General features: G+C 40.6%; 1 pseudogene; it reads left to right on the forward strand.

The window, feature by feature from the left end:
* Positions 1-320: 320 nt before the first annotated feature.
* On the forward strand, positions 321-526 carry LOC146006091 (U2 spliceosomal RNA; annotated as a pseudogene).
* The last annotated feature ends 22,188 nt before the right edge of the window (positions 527-22,714 follow it).

Raw genomic sequence — 22,714 nt, forward strand, 5'->3', positions numbered from 1 at the left:
TTAAATTCATGCTCTATAAAAATAATTAGCAAATAAAAAAATAGCCACTTACACAATACTTAACTTCTATACATAATCATTCTCTTTTCCTGGAGAAGCCCATAGCAGAGACATCACAGGCTACTTTAGGGAGTAGGGATGACCTGCTATGGCATATGGGAAAATGCCATGAATTATGGTTCTGTGGACAGGGGGTGAGGCCGAATGCCACAGTATTTTGTCATTAAGTCCCACCTCCTGTTCCTGAACCCACAAATATGGTGAATTTGTACCCATTATAAATCTTCACTATGAAGTAGGCCAGATGAAGAAGGGCAGCCAACTCTTCTCGGCCTTTTGGCTAAGATCAAGTGTAGTATCTGTTCTTATCAGTGGGTATGGACTGGCCTCTGGCAGAGAATAGAGAAAAGTTGGACTGAGTAGCTGCTCTGATGGGCGGAGGGTGTGGGACCCCTCTTTTTTGCCTGGGAGTGGTGAAAAGTCTCACTGAGTATCTTCACCTCTGCCTTTGGTAGGAGGTGTTGTTTCCGTAAATCCACTGGTAAGAGGGGGGGAGAAACATTGGGCCTAGTAGTTTGACTCTCCTGACGGGGTTTGTAGCCCCCGAAGGATGAGCAGCGAAAGGCTCAGTCTAGTATCCATTCCCAGGGAGCGGAGAAAAGCTGAGACTGAGTAGATTGGTCCAGGTTGGGGCTGGCCCCCATCCTGGGCACAGCGAAAAGCTCAGCCTAGTATCTTAACCCTGGGAGCGGAGAAACACTGGGACTGAGTAGATTGCTCTTCCGAGGGGGGTGCAGCCCCTAAGGGAGTCTTTCGAAAAGCCCAGTGGAGTACCCATTCCCATGCCGGGGGCTGGAAAATGCCTGCTGGTGAGACGGAGAAAAACTTGGTCGGACGCTGATTGGTCGGCTGCCTGGAGCCCGAGGCTGCACTGTGCCCCCGGGGTAACTCGGGGGTGCCTGATTTGCACTGGTGATGTCCAGCACCATGCACTGAATGGCACTTGCACCGCGCACTTTCCTCTAGGTTAGGCTACACGTCCTTACCTCGTCCTTTTGGATGGGGTAGGACAATTTTTTTACACCCCCACCCCGGCCTTCTGGCTAGGGCCTCTTTTTATTTCTTTCTTTGATTTGCACTTTTGAGCACTTCACGTTTTTCGTTAGTTTGTCACGTTTTTTTGATTTGGGTAGTGCGGCTGTCCCTAACGGGCCTTCCGTTCCCCAAACGTGGCTGGGACTCTTCACCTTTTGGGGAGAGTCCCGGTCCCCTCGAGGGCAACCCCGAGCCGCAAGGCGGAGGGAAGCCTAAGCGGTTCTCTCCAAACCTTCGGGTGCGGAGGACCCACCGTCCAAAACCCTTCCGGGGGTGGAGGAAACGCGGGTCTCTCTGAGCTTCGGCGAAGAGGACCCACCGATCCCTTTTTTCCCTTCCTCGGCCTTATGGTTGAGGGGGGTTAGGGGAACCATGGGGCCTTTCTCCTTTGGGAGAGGGTCCAAACGTTCGTACGGCTGCCCCCTTTGCACGTGTTTAGGCATAGCACTGGTGGTGGTGGGAGCACACCTCGGGCTCCCTGAGTTTCTTCAAACTCATTTAGTTTCTGTGCAGGGTAAATACTGACTGCTTTATTTTTACACTGCAATATAGATCTCACTTTGAAGTAAACCCCAATCCAAATCTAATGGTGTGTACACACGGTAGATGTGCCTTAAGATCCTATCCACGATCTGATCAGATAGGATCGTGGATAGGATCTTAAGGCCCATCCGATTTGCATCCTATCTTGACTATATAGTGCAGATCTGCACTATATAGACAAGGCAGCCAAGACTTTCTGGCTTCCGATACGTGAACGCGTATCGGGATCGCAAGGGTTAAAACCCTTGCGATCTGCATCCGATTCAGATCCGATGCCGATCCGATGTTGACTATATCGTCAACATCGGAAAGAAAATTGGACCGTGTGTACACAGCATAACTCTCTCTGCACAAGTAACATCTGCCCACCTGCAGTGCACATGGTTTTGTCCATCTAAGAAGGATTTTGTCTGAAAGAGTGAACTAGAATAAGGCCCACTGTTCCTCGTTGAATTGTCACCACACTGTGACAAGGAGGAACAAAGAACTAGTTATGGCACTGCACATGCTCTGAAATCAAGGTAAGCATGGGTCATTTAGAGACAAAAGGTATCTGACCTTAAGCACTGCAATCCAAAAAGCAGCAGAAAACCATAAGAAGATCAACAACCAATAAATGATATGTATTTAAAATAAGAACGGTCTTACATGGGCTATGGAAAAGGTAGAATTTCTACAAATTGTATATATAATGCTTTCTCATAACTACTGTTCAGTGGTGATATACTGTACTTAGCTGAATTGGGCAGAAGCATAAATTCACATGGATGTCTGGATATCTCCCGTTCTGATTCTCACACCCTATTACATTTAGCCCATAGTATTCCAAAAATTAAAGGAGAGAAACAGCGACATAAGACCCCAAAATAATTGAGACACAGTGGACAAACATTTTCTCATTTAATACACTTTTACAAGCAATATTAGCTGTTCTTATCTTTATACATTTTTGTTGCATTTATTGTACATTGCTTAACTGTTCCAATGAATTCTACCCTTTTGATCCTTTATGAAAGCAATTGAAAACAGTGTGAATCATTTTGATCTATCTGGTGACTGTTCCAAGTTATAAATCATTTCCAATGAATCTTAATTTTCTTTCTGAAATATTCAGACCATTATCAGGAAATATAACAGCTGTGTCAGCCATCCATAGCATGAGAATGCTATCATATATTAATTATCAGTTGGAGACAAAGATCCTTACTACTGGTGACACTAAGAACGAAAAGCCTTCACATCCCTCTGCATTCATTTTGACAGTTAATTTACTGGAAACATATATTAAGGAGTGTCAAATTAAAAATCATTATTTTGTTATCATTACTTAGAAATGATAGAAACGAGCTAATTAACAATATATAAGTGTACGCATATTTAACAGTACATTTAATGCATGATATAAAGGGCATTTTCTCTTAATGAAAATGTCGAATTAGTAGTTTAGTCATAGTAGTTTAATTATCCACAGGTCTGAAAAACTGGCTGTATTTGAGCTGTGACTTATGTTGTAAATGTCAAGTATATATCAGTTTAATTCTTCAGCAAATTATGTGCATGTTTAACTTTTTTTTATGTACAGAAATGTAGATGAGAATTCCAAACGTCAGATTCATTCAAAGGTACATTAAATGATTTGGACCTGTATGAAAGTTAACTTGGCCCTAGCACGGCGCCAGCGATTTTTTTTCTTAAGCATCGGGACCTAAAATAATCACGTTGATCGCATCGCATGCAACAAAATCGCACGCATTGCGATCGACGCGATTTTTACATTGGAATCAATGTAAAATGGTCCCTGAGACCCAATTTTACATTGGGCCCAATGTAAAAAGGCCCCCAAACCCCAATTTTAATTGCATACCCCCCCATGCCCCCCATTGTTAACGCCACCCCACGATGAACGCCAACCCGAAGCATGGCGAGCGCAGCGAGCCCTCGAGGGGCGGCGGTACGCGTCCTCCGACCTTTTCATACCCCCACTATCCACGTCGGGGTGGAGTTGATTTTATAAAGTGTGGCGAGCGCAGCGAGTCACCGAGCATGAAGCGTGGTGAGCCCCGTGAGGGGACGCGCATAACTTCACAGGTATACGCGTCCCCTCGCCACGCTTCGGGCTCGGGCACACTTTATAAAATCAACTCCACGCCGACGTGTATAGTGAGGGTATGAAAAGGTCGGAGGACGTGTACCGCCGCCCCTCGCGGGCTCGCTGCGTTCGCCACGCTTCGGGTTGGTGTCAATAGTGGGGTGGCGTTAACGATGGGGGGGGGGGACATTTCCCATACTTAATGAAAAATTGGGCCCATTGGCACATTTCCCATTGTTCCCTATGTAAAATCGCGTCGATCGCATCGCATGCCATTATAATAGCATGTGATGGACGCGATCAACGCGATTTTAACATTGAAAGGTAATTCAACATTGAGCCCAATGTAAAATCGCGTTGATCGCGTCGGTCGCATCGCATGCCATTATAATGGCATGCGATGGACGCGATCAACGCGATTTTCTCTTTGCCAGCAATAAACCCAATTAATTAACAGAAAATCGCGTCGATCGCGTCGATCGCATACCTTAAATTAGCTTAACTTAAGGTATGTGATCTACCACGACGAGCGCCATGCTAGGAAACAAGTACCATTAACTTTCACTTAGGGAACATTGGGTATAAGTTGAGTTAGTTTTTTTTTCCTGTGAAATAATGGCTGCTTTATTTTTACACTGCAATTTAGATTTAATTTTCAACACAACTCATCCACATCTAACTCTCTCTGCACATGTTACATTTACCCTACCTGCAGTGCACATAGTTTTGTCCATTTTGAGAACAAATTTGCCCTACTATAAAGTCTGAATTAGGCCCATCATGTTTATCTTTACAATTGGATTTTTTGGACGCCCTCACCTTTTCTCCTTTAATGTTGTTTTTTCTTTCAGCATGTGGCCTTAGAACATGATGGCCCGTCTTTTCTATTTATATACTGTTACACAATTTTGATAATGGTTGATCTTCTGGTGGGTGTGCTTGTGTTTTCAGGTTGTTGGTTGTTGTTGGAAATCATTTTTGTGCAGGTTTTGACAAAGCAGTTTTGATTGCACACATCAGCAGACTCAACCAGTGGTGTTGGTATATTGATAGATACTCACTGTAACATGTATGCTAAAGTTAGAGCATAGCTTGAGTAGCATGTGCTTTCATACAGCTCACCAGTCAGTTTGTGGATAGTGTAAATGGGTAGCGGAGCATGATGAAGGTAACACTATATTGCAAGTAATATCTCCTGTCTCCCACCATGTCACGCCACAGAGTAAAGGCAAGATGGCCCCTGCATACAGGGCTGGTGCAAGCCCCGTCAGCACCCCAGGCGACCAGCCTGTACACCCCCCCCCTCACCTGCTCCGACCCCAACCACCTCACCTACTCCAGCCCGGGGGGGGGGGGGGTGGCAGCAGGCACCACCACGGATTACTGCGCTCCAGGGGGGGCAGCGGATTGCTGCTGCCCAGCACGGGGGAGATGACAGCGTGCGCCGGCTGACTAGCTGGGGGGGCGGGCTGCGGCCACTCGCGATCATAATCCACGGGCAGGCTCCAGTTGGGGGGGGGGGCGGGGGGATCAGTACTCACCTGCTCCCTGCTTGGTAGAATTTGCTGGGTGTCCCATACTTGGCAGCTGCTGCAGCTTTCTTCCGACTTCCTGGTCTCCTCGGCGGCTCAGTACCGCCCTCTAGTGGCCTGCCTGCACATGATCAGTAATGATATCTACAGTCATATTAACATAGGTCCTGAGAGGACAGGAAAACTGGAGCCTGCGCAGTAGTAACAGAAATGTATGGAATGAAGTAACAGAGTTCAGTCTGATTGTCATTACATGCCAACAGTACACTATAGTTTAACTGCTTTGTGTATTAGCATAGGCGTGCGCAGCACATTTTGTTAGGGGGTGCACCATCAAAGAGGTGTGTGTAGTATAACCTATTGGGCCCATTAGGTGTGTCTAATACCGCCAATCAGTCATGTCTATTATCATCTATTGGCACTCTCTACAATATAAAATGTCTCTCAGCCACACCATAATCTCCTGCCTATTTCAGTTTTAATCTTCTAATTACGCTGTGTAACAGTAGATGAAAAAAGACTCAAAAACATATATGGGTGATGCAGGAATGTAGCGATATGACAATGGTCTAGTACAATTAACAATGCAAAACACACATAATTCATTGATGGGTGCTTCTTTTAATGGAATACAGTTCTAAAAAGTATTTTGTAAAAGGTATTGCTAGCGGCAGGGAGGTGTTCATAAGGTTGGGTGGGCACAGCATTAGGGGGTGCCTGTGCACCCCTAACGCTCAATGTGCGCACACCTATGTGTATTAGCATTAATTATAAGAAGAAGAAGAAGAATATTTTGTTGTTAAATTCTTCTTCTTCATCACTTGAATTTCACAGATGTTTATCTGAAACAACAGAAATCCCAAATAGTTTATTTAGTTTGATTAGTAGTATTACAGGATTAATATTGGCAACTCATTTATGTACATCTAAAATGTTTAACCTAATTAACTCAGCTCTCATGTTTTCCTTTAATTATTGTGTGTTCTGATAAGAAATTTAGTTTGAAATCCCAAAATATTAAGATTTTATGATAGATTACTTTCATTTCTGTCTCCATATTATAGTGGCTAAATCACTATAATAATTGGATATAGATGGATATAATAAATAAATATATATATATATATATATATATATATATATATATATATATATATATATATATATATATATATATATAAAAAAAAACAATATAAACTATCAAGCAATTTACACATTATTAGACTATTTTTTTCAGGGCTTCATTTACCAATACTTTAAAAAATATTAACACTGCTGTACAGTATCTCCTGCATAAAACAAATTGGAATGTAATGATTTCTTAATAAAGTGATGTCCTTATTGATCACAAGAGGAAACAGATAATGCATTGGTAGCATAACAAAGCAAAAACAATTATTTCCCATGTTTTTAATTGTACCGTAGTGAATGGTTTGGATAGTCAGATATTTTATGATTACAGAACATCTCTAGATGAAAGACATATTTCATAATTAAGTTACTTTAATAATAAATATTTAGATCTATACAGTGATTTGCTTATTACAGTTTAGATGAAAGTCATCATCTAAGTCCATATCTATTATTTGCAGAGGATATTGCAACATGTTTCTCCCCAGTGACTAAAACTGATAATTAGCTTTGATATTAAGTTTCCATAATAAATGAAAAATGTGATTTATTCTGTGTCCAGGAAAATTGCAAGTAGTAAAGAGACAAATTAGATTTATATATTTTAATCTTTGTACTTTTACAATTTTATTTAACAGAAGCTGGCAAGCATAATACAGTAATTTGGGTAACGAGTAGCTACAGTCTCTCTCTCTCTCTCTCTCTCTCTCTCTCTCTCTCTCTCTCTCTCTCTCTCTATCTATCTATCTATCTATCTATCTATCTATCTATCTATTTGTATATACCCAGTGGTACCAGGTTTAAATCTCTAAGTTAATACTGACTGTCAACATTTTAAAAATAAATAGCTGCTTAGCTGCTTAGCAGCTCTTCCAACACACCCATAAGGTGGCTGTCCAGTTATTTATTTTTTTGTTTTTGGGGGGGAGGGGGGTTTACGTCACTAGCCCTAATCCCCAGCTTTCCATTCTCTTCACTTTTATAATAACTTACTGTATACATTTCGGGATGGGTTTAAAGTTTTGCTGCTGTACACACTACTTTCCCACCTCCATTTTGCCATAAGGTTATGTCAGTCAGTTATTTCAAGTCATTGAATTACGTTTACTTCTGTCAATTATTACAGTTCTTTAATATTTTCATCCAAATACAGTTATGTGTGCACCATAACGGAATCACCAGCTCAAAGTTCTGCCTGGTGAATACTAACATGTGGTCCAACCAGGACCACAACCCCCTAGTATATCTTTTGGGATCCTATATTACCACTCTGTGATGTTTTCATACAAATTCATCCAGTGGAAGGCACAGAACAGGCTGCCATTTGTATTCTAAAAGGAGGTCTAACTGGGACCTCAAACCCCTAGTAAGTCTTCTGGGATCCAATGTTACCACTCTGTGACATGTATGTTCAATCCATTCAGTAGAAGACTCAGAATAGGCTGCATGAGTCAAAGTTTTGCCCAAAGAAAGCTCCGACCTCTTATCCCCCAGGATCAATCTGGGCCCCCTAATGTTTGATTGATTACAATTAGTGCAGGGGTGTCCAAATGCATAAACAGACAGACTAATTAATATATATGATTTACTTCACTGTACCTCTAAATTGTAGTATGTATTGAAAAGTTAAAGTTTAATCCCCCACTTTCTTTATTTTTATAAGGCAAACTGACAATTTTCTCACATCTAGATGTGCCCTTTATGAAGTCCTAATGGATGAAATGTTTAGAATATTTCATTTGCATTCAGAATAAGATCAACGGCCATATGTCTATTATTGTGGATAAGAGAAAAATCTGAGAATAAAACTTCATGACAACTTTATAAATACATATTTTTTATACTGAATATTGTCTTTTTTTATACAAAAAGTGGTTTTATTATGAACTCTATTGGTGAGTTCCATACTGTGCGCACCTCTATACTTTTTGTACATCCAGTTTCCTGTGTTTCCTCTGCTAACAGCGAGGTTTCATAGAGGTGCTGCCACATATTAGTGCAACAGGGTCTATATTTTTTCCTTCATATACATATATATATATGGATCTTTAGGTTGTTGCAGTGCGAATCGAGATGGATCTTTCGATTAAAGACTCCTGTCGGACTTAACGAACAGTTGGGTCTGCATGCGTTCCTTTAAACTATGGGTGCCGCTGTCATTATTATATATGTTTAATTGTCCGTGGAATCATGCAAGTTCTTCTTTGTGCTTTACTAATGTATTATAATAACTGATGTGCTTGTGCATACATGATTGTTTACATTCAGCATATTTTGATCATGTTTTTATATGGTTTTTAAATTCACGTGCGTCCGGTTGCTATGGTAACCCGTGTGTGAAGGGAGTGACGTCATCTTTGATGCGTCCTCCTTCCGGCGTGGGCTCCGGCAGCTGGCGGCACATGTTCCCCGGTGGGGATATAAGGTAACTTGTTTTGTCTGTATGTTTATTATTGCCTGAAGACGATGTGAACTATTAAAACATCGAAACGTTGCAGTTACATAAGCCTTCATTGATTTATTTCCTGGTGTGCCGCCGCAAGGATTCTGTGTTTGGAGTATCCCCTGGGGGATTACATTGGCTGGCACCCGCCACTTGTTGGACATTTGTATGGGAGTGCTGCTCTACAATCCGGTCTATCTATATAATAAGTTGAAGAGTCTGTGTGCGTGTGTGTGTGTGTGCGTGTCCGTCGCATTGCGGACACACCGTGGCACTCAGAGACACCAAATTCAGCAACAAGATACCTCTGGACCCGGTGGTGTGCACCTCGAAGCCCTTTTTGGGAAATTTCACTTAGAAATTTAAAAAACATCAAGTTTTAATTTTCCTTCATTGATGTTCTGGGGGAAAGATCGATGATCTGGGAAACCGTTTGCGAAGGAACAACTACACACCTGATTTCATTGCTGTCATTGAGTATGAAAGACACATTCTAACATTATGGTGAAGGCTTTAAACAATCTATATAATAAGTTGAAGAGTCTGTGTGCGTGTGTATGTGTGTGCGTGTCCGTCGCATTGCGGACACACCGTGGCACTCAGAGACGTAGAGCACCTCACACACTTACACATTGGACAGATACACACACACAACACCCCACATGCAGTACAATACAAATCCATGCACACTACAACACACACACCCAAAAACAGTACAACAAACACACACTTAAACATTGCCAGGATACGCAAAGCACACCACACACACATATATACGTAGCACACCTCACAAACTTACACATTCGGCAGATACACACAACACACACACACATAACACACCACTCACAGTACAACACACACCCACATTCACTATAACACACACCCAAAAACAGTACAATACACAGAACACACACACTTAAACATTGCACAGATACACACAGCACACTACACACACACACACACACAGATTTATACATAGCACACCTTACGCACTTACACATTGGGCAGATACACACAACACACACACACATAACATACCTCTAACAGCACAACACACACCCACATTCACCACACACACCCAAAAAACAGTACAACACACACAAAACACACACTTAAACATTGCACAGATACACAAAGACACAACACACACATACTGTATATACATAGCACACCTCACACACTTACGCATTGGACAGATACATACAATACAACACACACAACCACATACACTACAACACACACACAAAAACAGTACAACACACACAAACACACAGAACACATAAAAAATTATTTGCCGTTTATTTAACAGTCTGTACCGGCAAATAAAAACTGTACCTAATGTACCGTTTCTACTTTGTACCCCATATCCGTCTCTCCAGTCCTCCAGCCTGTCACTGCGCTCCCTGGCCAGTTGCACTGAGAAATCTTTGTCCTGGCCAATGCACCCATTGATCAATACAAAGTGGCTACACTGGATATCAGGCACTGCTCTGCCTTAAGGGTTTCCCAGACTCTTTTGGTTCATAGATAATGTTTGGTCGATGGGCATGAGCGCTGCATGCATTTGTTTGAATGTTATGAGTGTAAGAAGTTGAAGAATAAGACTGAGATGAAGATTTGTCATGTTATAGTGTACAATTTTCTCAATAAATCGTGAAAAAAATATGTGTACATAGAAGTACAATCAAGAAATGATAGTAGGATTAAAAAATAAATTCCGATTCAAACTGATAATGGTTTGGATGGGGGTGGGTTGCGAAACAAATCTATAGGTGGAGGGGGTATGGATATTGTGGGCATAATTGGTGTTTGGTACACCTACAGGGGGTCCCCAGGTGATGAGAAATTTTCACTACAGTGTCACCGTAGGGGGATTTCCAATTGGGGTTCAGGTGGTCTTTTAGGGACCCCTTTACAATCCCGTTGGTCTCTTCTCCTGGAGCCTACAGTCTCCCTCAGTGATTGACTATCATTAAGGGAGACCGTAAGCTCAAGGAGAAGAGACCTACAGGATTGTAAAGGGTACCTAAAAGACCACCTGGACCCCAATTGGGAATCCCCCTATGGTGACACTGTGACCGTGACACTGTAGTGAAAATCCCATCAATTGAGGACCCCCTGTAGGTGTAACAAACACCAATTATGCCCACAATATCCATACCCACACCTATAGATTTGTTTCACAACCCACCCCATCCAAACAATTATCAGTTTGAATCAGAACTTATTTTTTAATCCTACTTTCATTTCTTGATTGTACTTCTATGTACACTTACATTTTTTTTCACGATTTATTGAGTAAATTGTACACTTTTTTACATGGCAAATCTTTTTCTCAGTCTTATTCTTCAACTTTTTACACTTAAACCTTATCAATGCACCCATTGATGATTGTGATGGCTGGATCAGTGGATTGGCCCGGCGGGTGTAGGGAAGAATTTGGCCCATTGCACCCATTCCCAGTGGTGCATTACAGTGGTGCGGGTAGCGTGCGTCGCGTCATGACATCATGTGGCCAGGCCCACGGACCTGCTTCCACACTCAGGGGCTGCCCCACTGTTTGGTAGAGATGCCCGGTGCATGTGCTTTACAGATCCCCAGACCTCAGAGACTGCTGCAGGCAGGTTCGGTGAGGGGATTGGCACTGGCAGGGAGCAGTGAATTTTTAATTAATTATGGCGCGGTAAGTAATGCCCACCCCGGGTCCCCACGCACTCAACGCCTGTAATTACACACCCTAGAAACTGTACCATTGAAAGTATAGAAATGGAGGTGTGGCCACGTCCCTTTCTGATTTTGTACTGATTTCTGACCCTCAGATGTTGGAGGGTATGTCATAGGTGCTAAATCTCAGGAGTGGATATGGAATTCATCAACACATACAAGTTATCAACTCAGGAGCATTGTGTTTCAAACAACAACACCACACCTGATTTCATTGCCGTCATTGAGTATCAATGCAAACACATTTTAACATTATGGTGGAATCTATAACAAATTACAATCTTAGGTCTTTGGCACAGCATACTGTAAGATTACATTTTTCAGCAATTTTGGAAATAAAGAAACCCCAGGTTTTCCCGGGCAATGCCGGGTGGGTCAGCTAGTATATATATAAAAAGTTGAAGATTGTGTGTGCGTGCGTGCGTGTGTGTGTGCGTGTCCGTTGCATTGCGGACACACCGTGGCACTCATATCCCCCAAATTTGGCAACAAGGTACCTCTATACCCAGTGGCGTGCACCTCGAAGCCGTTTTGGGGAAATTTCATTTAGAAATTTAAAAAACACCAAGTTTTAATTTGCCTTCATTGATGATCTGGTAAAAAGATTGACGATCTGGGAAACCGTTGTCGAAGGAACAACTCCACACCTGATTTCATTGCTGTCATTGACTATGAATGACACATTCTAACATTATGGTGAAGGCTTTAAACAATTAGGAATAACACACACACACACACACACACACACACACACTACACCATATGCACACATAGCACACAAGACACATATATATATATATATATATATATATACATAGCGCACCTCACACACTTACACATTGGACAGATACACACTACAAAACAGACACATAACACACCACATGCAGTACAACACAAACCCATATACACTACAACACCACCCAAAAACAGTACAACAAACACACACACTTAAACATTGCCAGGATACGCACAGCACACTACACACACATATATATGTAGCGTACCTCACATTTGGCAGATACTGTACACATAACCCAACACACACACACATAACACCACTCACAGTACAACACACACCCACATTCACTACAACATGCACCCAAAAACAGTACAATACACAGAACACACAAACAAACATTGAACAGATACACACAGCACATTACACACACACACACACATTTATACATAGCACACCTTGCACACTTACACATTGGGCAGATCACACAACACACACACACACACACACACACACACACATAACATACCTGTAACAGCACAACACACACCCACATTCACCACACACACAAAAAAAACAGTACAAAACACAAAACACACACATAAGCTGTGTACACATGGGGGCGATAGGGGCTGAAATCGCTGGAAATATGGTCGCTGGCGACCATATTGCCAGTGATGGGAGTGTGCCCTGGCGATAAATCGATGGGTGCGCGCTCCCGTTTTTAGCCCCATTCTTATCGCTGGTCGCAGGAACATGCTCCTGCAACCAGCTGATTACCTCTGCGACTCCCCCGGCAGAGGTTCCTTTTCATCAGCGACCATCTCTGGTCGCTGATGAAAAGGAGAAACTGAGCAATATATTGCTCAGCAATATATTGCTAGCAATATATTGCTGAGCAATATATCTCCCCATGTATAAGGGGCTTTAAACATTGCACAGATACACAAAGGCACAACACACACATACACATACTGTATATACATAGCACACCTCACACACTTATGCATTATACAGATACATACAACACAACACACACAACCACATATACTACAACACACACACACAAACAGTACAACACACACAAACACATAAAAAAAAAGAATTTGCCATTTATTTAACAGTCTGTACCGGCAAATAAAAACTGTACCTAATGTACCATTTTTTCTTATTCCCATATCCGTCTCTGCGCTCTCCGGCCAGTTGCACTGAGAAATCTTTGTCCTCCCATTGATCAATACAAAGTGGGTACACTGCACTCACCCTGTTAGTCAGTTGGATGTTAGGCACAGCTCTGCCTTAAGGGTTTCCCAGACTCATTTGGTTCATAGATAATGTTTAGTCGATGGGCATGAGCGCTGCATGTATTTGTTTGAATGTTATGAGTGTAAGAAGTTGAAGAATAAGACTGAGATGAAGATTTGTCACGTTATAGTGTACAATTTACTCAATAAATCGTTAAATAAATATGTGTACATAGAAGTAGACCGTAGGCTCCAGGAGAAGAGAAAATGGGATTGTAAAGGGGTCCCTAAAAGACCACCTGAACCCCAATTGGAAATACCCCTTTGGTGACACTGTAGTGAAAATTTTCCATCAACTGGGGACCCCCTGTAGGTGTACCAAACACCAATTATGCCCACAATTTCCATACCCCCTCCACCTATAGATTTGTTTCGCAACCCACCCCCATCCAAACAATTATCAGTTTGAATCAGAACTTATTTTTTAATCCTACTTTCATTTCTTGATTGTACTGCTATGCACACTTACATTTTTTTCACGATTTATTGAGTAAATTGTACACTTTGTAACATGGCAATTCTTTTTCTCTGTCTTATTCTTCAAATTCTTACACTCAAACCTTATCAATGCACCCATTGATGATTGTAATGGCTGGATCAGTGGATTGGCCCAGCGGGTGTAGGGAATAATTTGGCCCATTGCACCCATTCCCAGTGGTGCATTACAGTGGTGCGGGTAGCATGCGTCACGTCATGACATCATATGGTCAGGCCCGCGGACCTTCTCCCACACTCAGGGGCTGCCCCACTGTTTGGTAGAGATGCCCGGTGCATGTGCTTTACAGATCTCCAGACCTCAGAGACTGCTGCAGGCAGGATGGGTGAGGGGAGTGGCAGGGAGCAGTGAATTTTTTATTAATTATGGCGCGGTAAGACGCCCACCCCGGTCCCCACGCATTCAGCACCTGTAATTACACACCCTAGAAACTGTACCATTGAAAGTATAGAAATGGAGGTGTGGCCACGTCCCTTTCTGATTTTGTACCGATTTCTGACCCTCAGATGTTGGAGGTCATAGGTGCTAAATCTCAGGAGTGGATGTGGAATTTCTCAACACATACAAGCTATGAAGTCAGGAGTGGTGTGTTTTAAACAACAACACCACACCTGATTTCATTGCCGTCATTGAGTATCAATGCAAACACATTCTAACATTATGGTGGAATCTATAACAAATTACAATCTTAGGTCTTTAGCACAGCATAAGATGACATTTTTCAGCAATTTTGGAAATAAAGAAACCCCAAGGTTTTCCCGGGCAACGCCAGGTGGGTCAGCTAATATATATATATATATATATATATATATATATATATATATATATATATATATATATATATATATATATATATATATATATATATATACTGTATATATATGTGTCATCTATATATATATGTCATCTATATATATATATATATATATATATATATATATATATATATACGATAGGAATAAAGGATGGCACTCAGGAGACTTTAAAATACGTGCTGTATTAGACGTGCAAACAAAGAGACCAACGTTTCGGGGTATGTAGCAAGGTGCTATCCATATATATATATGTGTGTGTGTCTAATGTGTCTCCGAAACACTGCCGTCTGTTGGCAGCGAGTGAAACTACATCTCTCTTTATCTCTCGCACATGCACAAACACAGAGGAAATCACAAGGTAAAAGCATTTTCTTCCAGCAGGCATACTAGTATATATATATATAGCTTGAAGTGTGAGGATCAGCACTCACCCAGGTTCAAATGCAGCTGTTTCGCTGCTTTTGAATAAAATGAGTACATAGTCATAGCTATAGAGGCACTCAGAGACTCAATAAATTCAAAACAATTGTTTTTAATTTATTGAGTCTCTGAGTGTCTGAGTGCTGCTATTGCTATGGATATATATATATATATATATATATATATATATATATATACGAGTAGATGAAAAGAGCGGCACTCAGAGACTGGCAGTAGTAACTTTTCGGAGCACGGCGGCTCCGTCGTCAGACCAGTTATATGCACAAGTGATACATTGAATGCACAGATTTAAATACATGTGTTAAAACTTACCCACCCCCCGTTCAATGCCAAGGCCCTGTTGTGGTTCCGGTGGCGTCTGGTTCAGCGCCCGCCTAGTCCCGCTGTGTCTACGTCACTCGGTGGCGCGGATGTGCGCATCACACAGTGTCGCGCATGTGTGCATCCTGGCTGCGCCTTCCCATTGGCTCAACCCGGTCGCACTAAGGGCACTGTGGGCAAAGACCTGTAAGATATATAAAAAACATTAATATTGCACAATATGAGATTATAAGTGTTAAAACAACATCCTGACACTGAACACCTTAAGGGATGTTGAGAAAAATACGTGCTTAAACAATAACAAACTGTGACTTTGTCTGATGCAAACAGAGCTGCATCAGACTGAGACTGAAAAACAAAGCAGAATCACAAGTCTAAATGTACTATAGAAAGTCTGTTTGGGAGCAATCTGCCTTAAACCGTTTTTTTAAAGTGATATTCAACAAAGAGTGTACATTCCTTTCATCCAATATTGGTTTTGACTCCTGAATCACCCCTGAGGAAGTCCTAGCAAACAAAACGTGTAGGGTCGTATCTGTACAACTACCTTCCGGTGTTGAATCATCTATTGGATCTACTACTTGATTTTATGTAAAGTTTTACCATTGAAGTGAAATTCTGTGTATTAACAACTTTAATAAATACAGATTTTTAACTTTGTGTATTTTCTGTGGTGGAGAAATTACATTGGGCGCACTTCTATTTTCTTTCTTTCCCCATTTGTATCTTTTGTGCCTTTATTAACAGCAAGGCACTATAGAAGTACTGCCCCAGTACTAGCGCAGAAAAAAGGCCACACCGCCCCCTTTCCCCTATATATATATATGTGGAAATGGATATAGAGAGAGCTTGAGATAAACCTCCACCTAAGTGCAAGACTTAGTAGTGGGTACAACGTTTTATGATTTATAAAACAAATTTATTTAAAATATATACAATCTGCAGCTGCAGACAGGCACTGGCAAGCACCTAGGAGTATATTTCTGGTCCTCGTACACAATATATGGAAGGTCAAATACCAATTGACCCATCAATACGTTCGACCATTCTGTGATCCCACTGGACGCCATCAAACGTCACCATAAGAAGTTTTTTTCAAAACTCATTCTATACTATTCAAGCTCTAAAGATCGAGTCATATAACCCCTGAAGAAGTCGATCATCGACGAAACACGTTGGGTCTCTATTCGGGTCTCTACTTCAATTGGAAACCTTGTTTTGTCAAATAATCATGTCAAGCTTTCACAGTGTCTGAATTTTATTATGTATATTTTAAATAAATTTGTTTTACAAATCATAAAACGTTGTACCCACTAGTAAGTCTTGCACTAAGGTGGAGGTTTATCTCAAGCGCTCTCTATATCCAATTCCACACAAATATCCCTCGATACTGTCCTCCACTAACAGGGAGGTCTTATAGAGTAGCTGCTGTACACAGCGAAAACGGAAGTCTTTTTTACGCATATATATATATATATATATATATATATATATATATATACAAAATTCAAATCCGCACAAAGTCAGAAACTATGACTTTAAGGAAGTGGTCCGTCTCAAATAATGTAGTGCAGCTCACTTCACAAAAGGCTTGTCTCAGCCTCAATACCAGCGGTATTGTACACGGGTTGCCTCCAATTCACGTGTAGACTCCTCTATCATGAGGATGAGGTCCAACAAGCATTTATTTAGTATGCCGATCCATTTGTTGCAGAATAAAATGTTTGGTCTGCCAATGGTTGGCATATTTTGGACCCTAAAGCCCCTTTGTATCTGTTTCTCTTTATAATAGTCAAATAGCATGACCCCATGATACAGGAAGTCCAGCTCAAGCCTCTTCAGGCAGTACCAGTCTTTATATAGGTCAGAATTTGCAAGTATAATATTTTCATCTTTAAGTGTTTGTCTCAGAAGTATATTATTTTCTTCAACATCGGAGAAACTAAAACATTTACCTGTATAAAGGGGTGCAGGGTTCAAGTCCATGTCTGAATCCTCAATTTTAAAGCACTAATGTTGTAAAGTTAATCACTGTTTTGCCTTTAAAAACATATTGCCAGGAAAAGGAGTGTCCCAATAGTCACCCTTGAGGGGGGCATCATTAATATTACATTATATAGCAGATCTACAGATAGAAACTAACTACTACATGTACATAGTTTTATCCAAAACCACTGAAATATGGGTTACCGTATTCTCAGTTCTTGTGCACTAGGTAAACCTGTAAGGAAATCTCGACAGCTATGGAACAGATTGATACTGAAAATTTTTATGCTGGAGTTATGACCTTGAAATGTTACTACAGGCTAAAGAAAAAGCACTTACACCTCCTAATGAACATATTTTGATCAGCAGAAAAAAAACTGGCGACAATAAGCGTTTACCATGGCACACTCATTTTAGTATTGTCAATAGCAGGATGAGGCTTTTGTGAACCATGATAACTTGTAATAATGGTCTAGGACCTAGTGGAATGTTGATTATGCCCTGTTAGTCTAGAGATCAGATTATTAAAGACTGGGTTATAAAACTGATATTCTGGTCTTCATTTACAGCAAAGTAAACAAACACATTTTCTGACATTCTCTAAGCAGTGTTATCACTTTTGCATTGTTTTATCATTCAGCTAAGTAAAGGTTCCACTTTTTGTTACCCATTGAGTTGTACAACTAAGTTTGTATTACCCCATTAGATTGATCTTGTACCTTATCAGTGAGGGTGGATACTTCTGCACTTTTTATGTTCTATTTTACCCTTAGCAGGCCAGATAGGCAAGGAGGGTTATTCTTTAGGAAAAAGAACTGTATCCCATTTTTCTTAAAGAAATTTAATTTTATTCAAAAAGACTATGCTTAAGAAAATGTAGTGTAGTGTAGAGTAGTGACTGCCAAAATAACTGTCTCACCACAATAAATGAACTCACACAATAAATATTTACATATAATTTTACACTCAAACAAATTTATATTTTTTTTGCTATTAGAACTCTGGAGCTCAGGTTGCTTTAGTAGAATAAATGTTTACTTTCCATATAAGTACAGTCAATACAGTATATCTGTGCAAAAGAAACTTGTATTCTGCAAGTCGATTCTTCTAGCGATATACAGATCTGACCACTCTACATTAAATGGCCCCATACAAAGGACCCAACCCGGGAGGCTCACATACAATTTAGGACTTGATGTGCCATTTTTTACATGTGATAAATCACATGCGACTGGTAGCACTCTTTTTTGCAAACGTGGGACATAGTTTGTCCACTATAAGTTGCATTGCGCTTATTGAAATGTGAATCATGTTGGATTTACAGGCTGGGGACATTAGTCCTGTGTGGCCTTAATGAAGGCTGATTGGCTGTTTGTTAACCACTCTCCATTTTATCACTTTTAACACTTGATACATCTGGTCATGTTGATAGTTTCCAGCTGGACCTGTGTAACCTTGAAAACCCAGAGTTCCAAACCTCCGCTGCTGCTGCTGCTGCAAACCGCACAAGCTTTGCTTTGGTCTGCCTACCGGAGAGCTAATCCCTCAGGGTGTTTGTGGATAATTCAGGTGAGAGGAGACCATTGTTACCGCAACAACCTAGTTTCTTTAAAAAATATATTTAAAAAAAATGATAACCTTTTTTTACATCACTTTTCTTGCATGGTCATATATAGTATAATGAAGTGTACATATTTTACGTTCTTCGTTTGATATATATTACCTGTCACCTGTGTATTACAAAATTATGTTGCTAAATACTGAAGCATTTATTTTTCATTTTTTTGTGTTATTCAAGAGGCCAGATGGAATAGTGTCTCTCTATTTTGATTTAATTACATTTTGGTACTTACTGTACCAAAATACATATGCTGGTTTAAAAAAAAATAGCATGTCAGTTTGTATAGAAAAAAAAATCTGTAACTGGAGAAGGCAATGGGTGGTTTAGTATGTAGAAACAAATCTCGATAAAATCCAGCAGGGAATCTTATGCAGAATCCATAGCTAAGAATTTATATAATTTATATTGTGTTCTCCTTGTAAAATCATAGATCATGCACTGAATGCAATGTAAATGCTTTGTAGTGTCAACTTCGTGCTCCTCTAAGCTTTTGAAGCAATCTTCGTGGCTTTGATAGACTAGTGTGTTTATCATCCAGAACATTAAACTGGTTTTGATGTATGTTTGTAAAGCTCTACAGCAGATGACTTGATAAAGTTCTGTAGCTGTTATGTAAAATACAAAATAGACAGATTAATGGTTAATGTTTCGTACATTTTTATCAGAAGGATTTATTTAGGAAGAGCAGTCTTAAGGAGAATTTTCTGTTGTACTTGTCATCTCTTTAATCCCTATTGCACGGAAATATTTTATGTGATGTACTATATATATATATATATATATATATATATATATATATATATATATTTGAGGTACAGGATTATTGAACAGATTCCAAAACCCAAAAGGGGTGGAGATAGGGATCTGTTGTTGTGTCGTGCAGAGAGCAGGTGGATATACCGTCTTGATACATTGGCCCCAAAGGGCCTCAATGAACATGCAGGATATTCATACTTTCTCTGAGGCTATCCTGGTTTTTGGACAGCCCACAGGTACATTGCACCTGTCCTCCGCGCTTTATTTTAACTGATGTGTTGTCATCAGTGATTTACACTCACATGCCTGCAGTGTCCACACGATTGAATTGCCCGCTTTATTAGTTTAATTATTATGGTAACCCATCATGCAGCTTACCTTATGCTATGCTGAAGCCGTCATTAAGAAGACGGTCATACTGGGCGGGTTTAATTCTCTTGCTATTTTAATGTATTCTTATGGTAGTTGTTATTATTCATGTATTAACATTTTTTTTGTATTTGATTATTGTATACATCTGAGCTTTATGAGCTCAGTCTTATCACCATCAATGTACGGCTGGATCCGATCTACATTGTCTTAATCACGTTTTGTTTACTTTTTACAGTGTGGGCAGTTCCGTTTGCCCTTCGCGGCTTCAGCGACGTTCCGTCGGGAATGACGTCATGTTTCCGCGCCGGGCGGGACGCCGGGGGAGCGCGTGAACGGAGACGGACTCTGCATAAAGGTATGTGTGTCACTTTTGTTCTTTTGTCTTCTGCACCTTGATAAAGGGCCCGCAAGGGCTTGAAACGTTGGGATACCCCTGGCAGTTTGTGTCTATTATTCGAGTGCCGCCGACACCACGCTATATGGCAAGCTTCACTGTTTGATTATCCGGCGGGCACCGGCTATTTGTTCTAGGTTCCCAGACTCACCATTGGAGTGCCACACCAATCCAAAGCACACTATATATATATATATATATATATATATATATATATATATATATATACGAACTGGATGCCTGGCACAGCCTCCTTCAATTTTTCTTTGCTGGGTGCCTTTAACAGGGGTCCTGCCATCTATATATATATATATATATATATATATATATATATATATAATTCCAGCGTGGCAGAACACTCACATAAACAATGAACTTTGTCCTGTGCCTTCACCTGTGACTCTCTCCAGAGAGCACATATATAGACCAGTTTTGCGGGAGCGGCACTCGGCAAATAAATAGACAGGTAAACCAGAGCTGTTTGCAACATTTCAATGTCTTTACTACATCGTTTTCAGGCAGACGATATGTATATATACACTGTGTGTATATATACATATACTGTATATATATACAGTATATCCCTCCCACCCTCTACAGTCGGCTAATGACCATCATCTCTCCTCTACTCTGATCACTGCTTCCCACACTAGAGTTCAGGATTTGTTACAGAATGATTGCCCATGTGCCAGCTTATACATATTGGGCCTTATTCTGGTTGACTCTCAGAGGCAAATTCCTTCTCAAATGGACCAAACCATGTGCACTGCAGGGGGGGGGCATATATAACATGTGTTTCGAGAATTAGTTTTTGGTAAGTTATTTTGTTTCTGTGCAGGGAAAATACTGACTGCTTTATTTGGTACTTATATGTTAGTTGGGCGCCCACTATAGTTAGTACGCTCATACCCCCAAACTCCATGTCGACATGGAGTTTATTTTATATAGTGTGGCGAGCACAGTGAGGCGAGCGTAGCGAGCCCTGCGAGGGGACGCAGAAAACTAAGCAAATAGTATACAGTCAGTACCCTTTATTTCTACACTGCAATATAGATCTCACTTTGAAGAAAAACCTCACCCAAATCTAACTCTCTCTGTACATGTTATATCTGCCCTTTCTAGGATTTGTGCAGTGCCTGGTTGGCAATACACTCCTATGTATCACTGCTGCCATATTTTCATCCAGTGATAATTATCCAGTGATAATTTTTTTATAGCTGCTTGTATGAGATGTTCTGGATAACCCTTTTCTGTAAAGCAGGCAATATATGTCATCACTTGCCCGTCAAAGATTTCCAGACTACTACAATTACTGAGTAGTCATAGGAGTAGAGAATAGGGGAGATTATCCTTCCACTTATTCAAATGGCAACTATTATAGTCCAAATAATTATTGGAATCTACCATTTTGAAGAAAGTAGAGGTTTCAATCTCAAACTAATTTGTTACTGTGTTTTCCGATACCTTAATATTCAAGTCTAAATAATCAACAGTATTTGTCTCAAACTTGAAAGTCAAGGACAGGTTATACGTATTAGTATGCAAATACTTCACAAATTCCGCAAATTCCTCTTGGGTAACAGACCATACCAAAATCAGGTCATCTACTGTATATATCTTTTATAAGTTGTAATTCGATGACTGAATGGGTTGTTATTATAAATATGTTCATACTCCCATTCCCCCAAGTATAAATTTGCTAACCTCGGGGCACAAACTGTCCCCATCGCCGCCCCACACTGTTGCAAGTAGTACCCAGGAAGGTAAAATAATTAAATTTGAGCACAAATCTTAAACATCTTAGGATAAAACATATTTTTTCTTCCTTCAAAGTCAGATCCTGGGAAAGCACTCGATAAATGCAATCTAACCCTTTATCGTGGGGTATCGACGTGTACAAAGAATCAACATCGAC

This window comes from Crinia signifera, chromosome 5, assembly GCF_055691185.1.
Source record: "Crinia signifera chromosome 5, ASM5569118v1, whole genome shotgun sequence".
NCBI classification, from domain to species: Eukaryota; Metazoa; Chordata; class Amphibia; order Anura; family Myobatrachidae; genus Crinia; species Crinia signifera.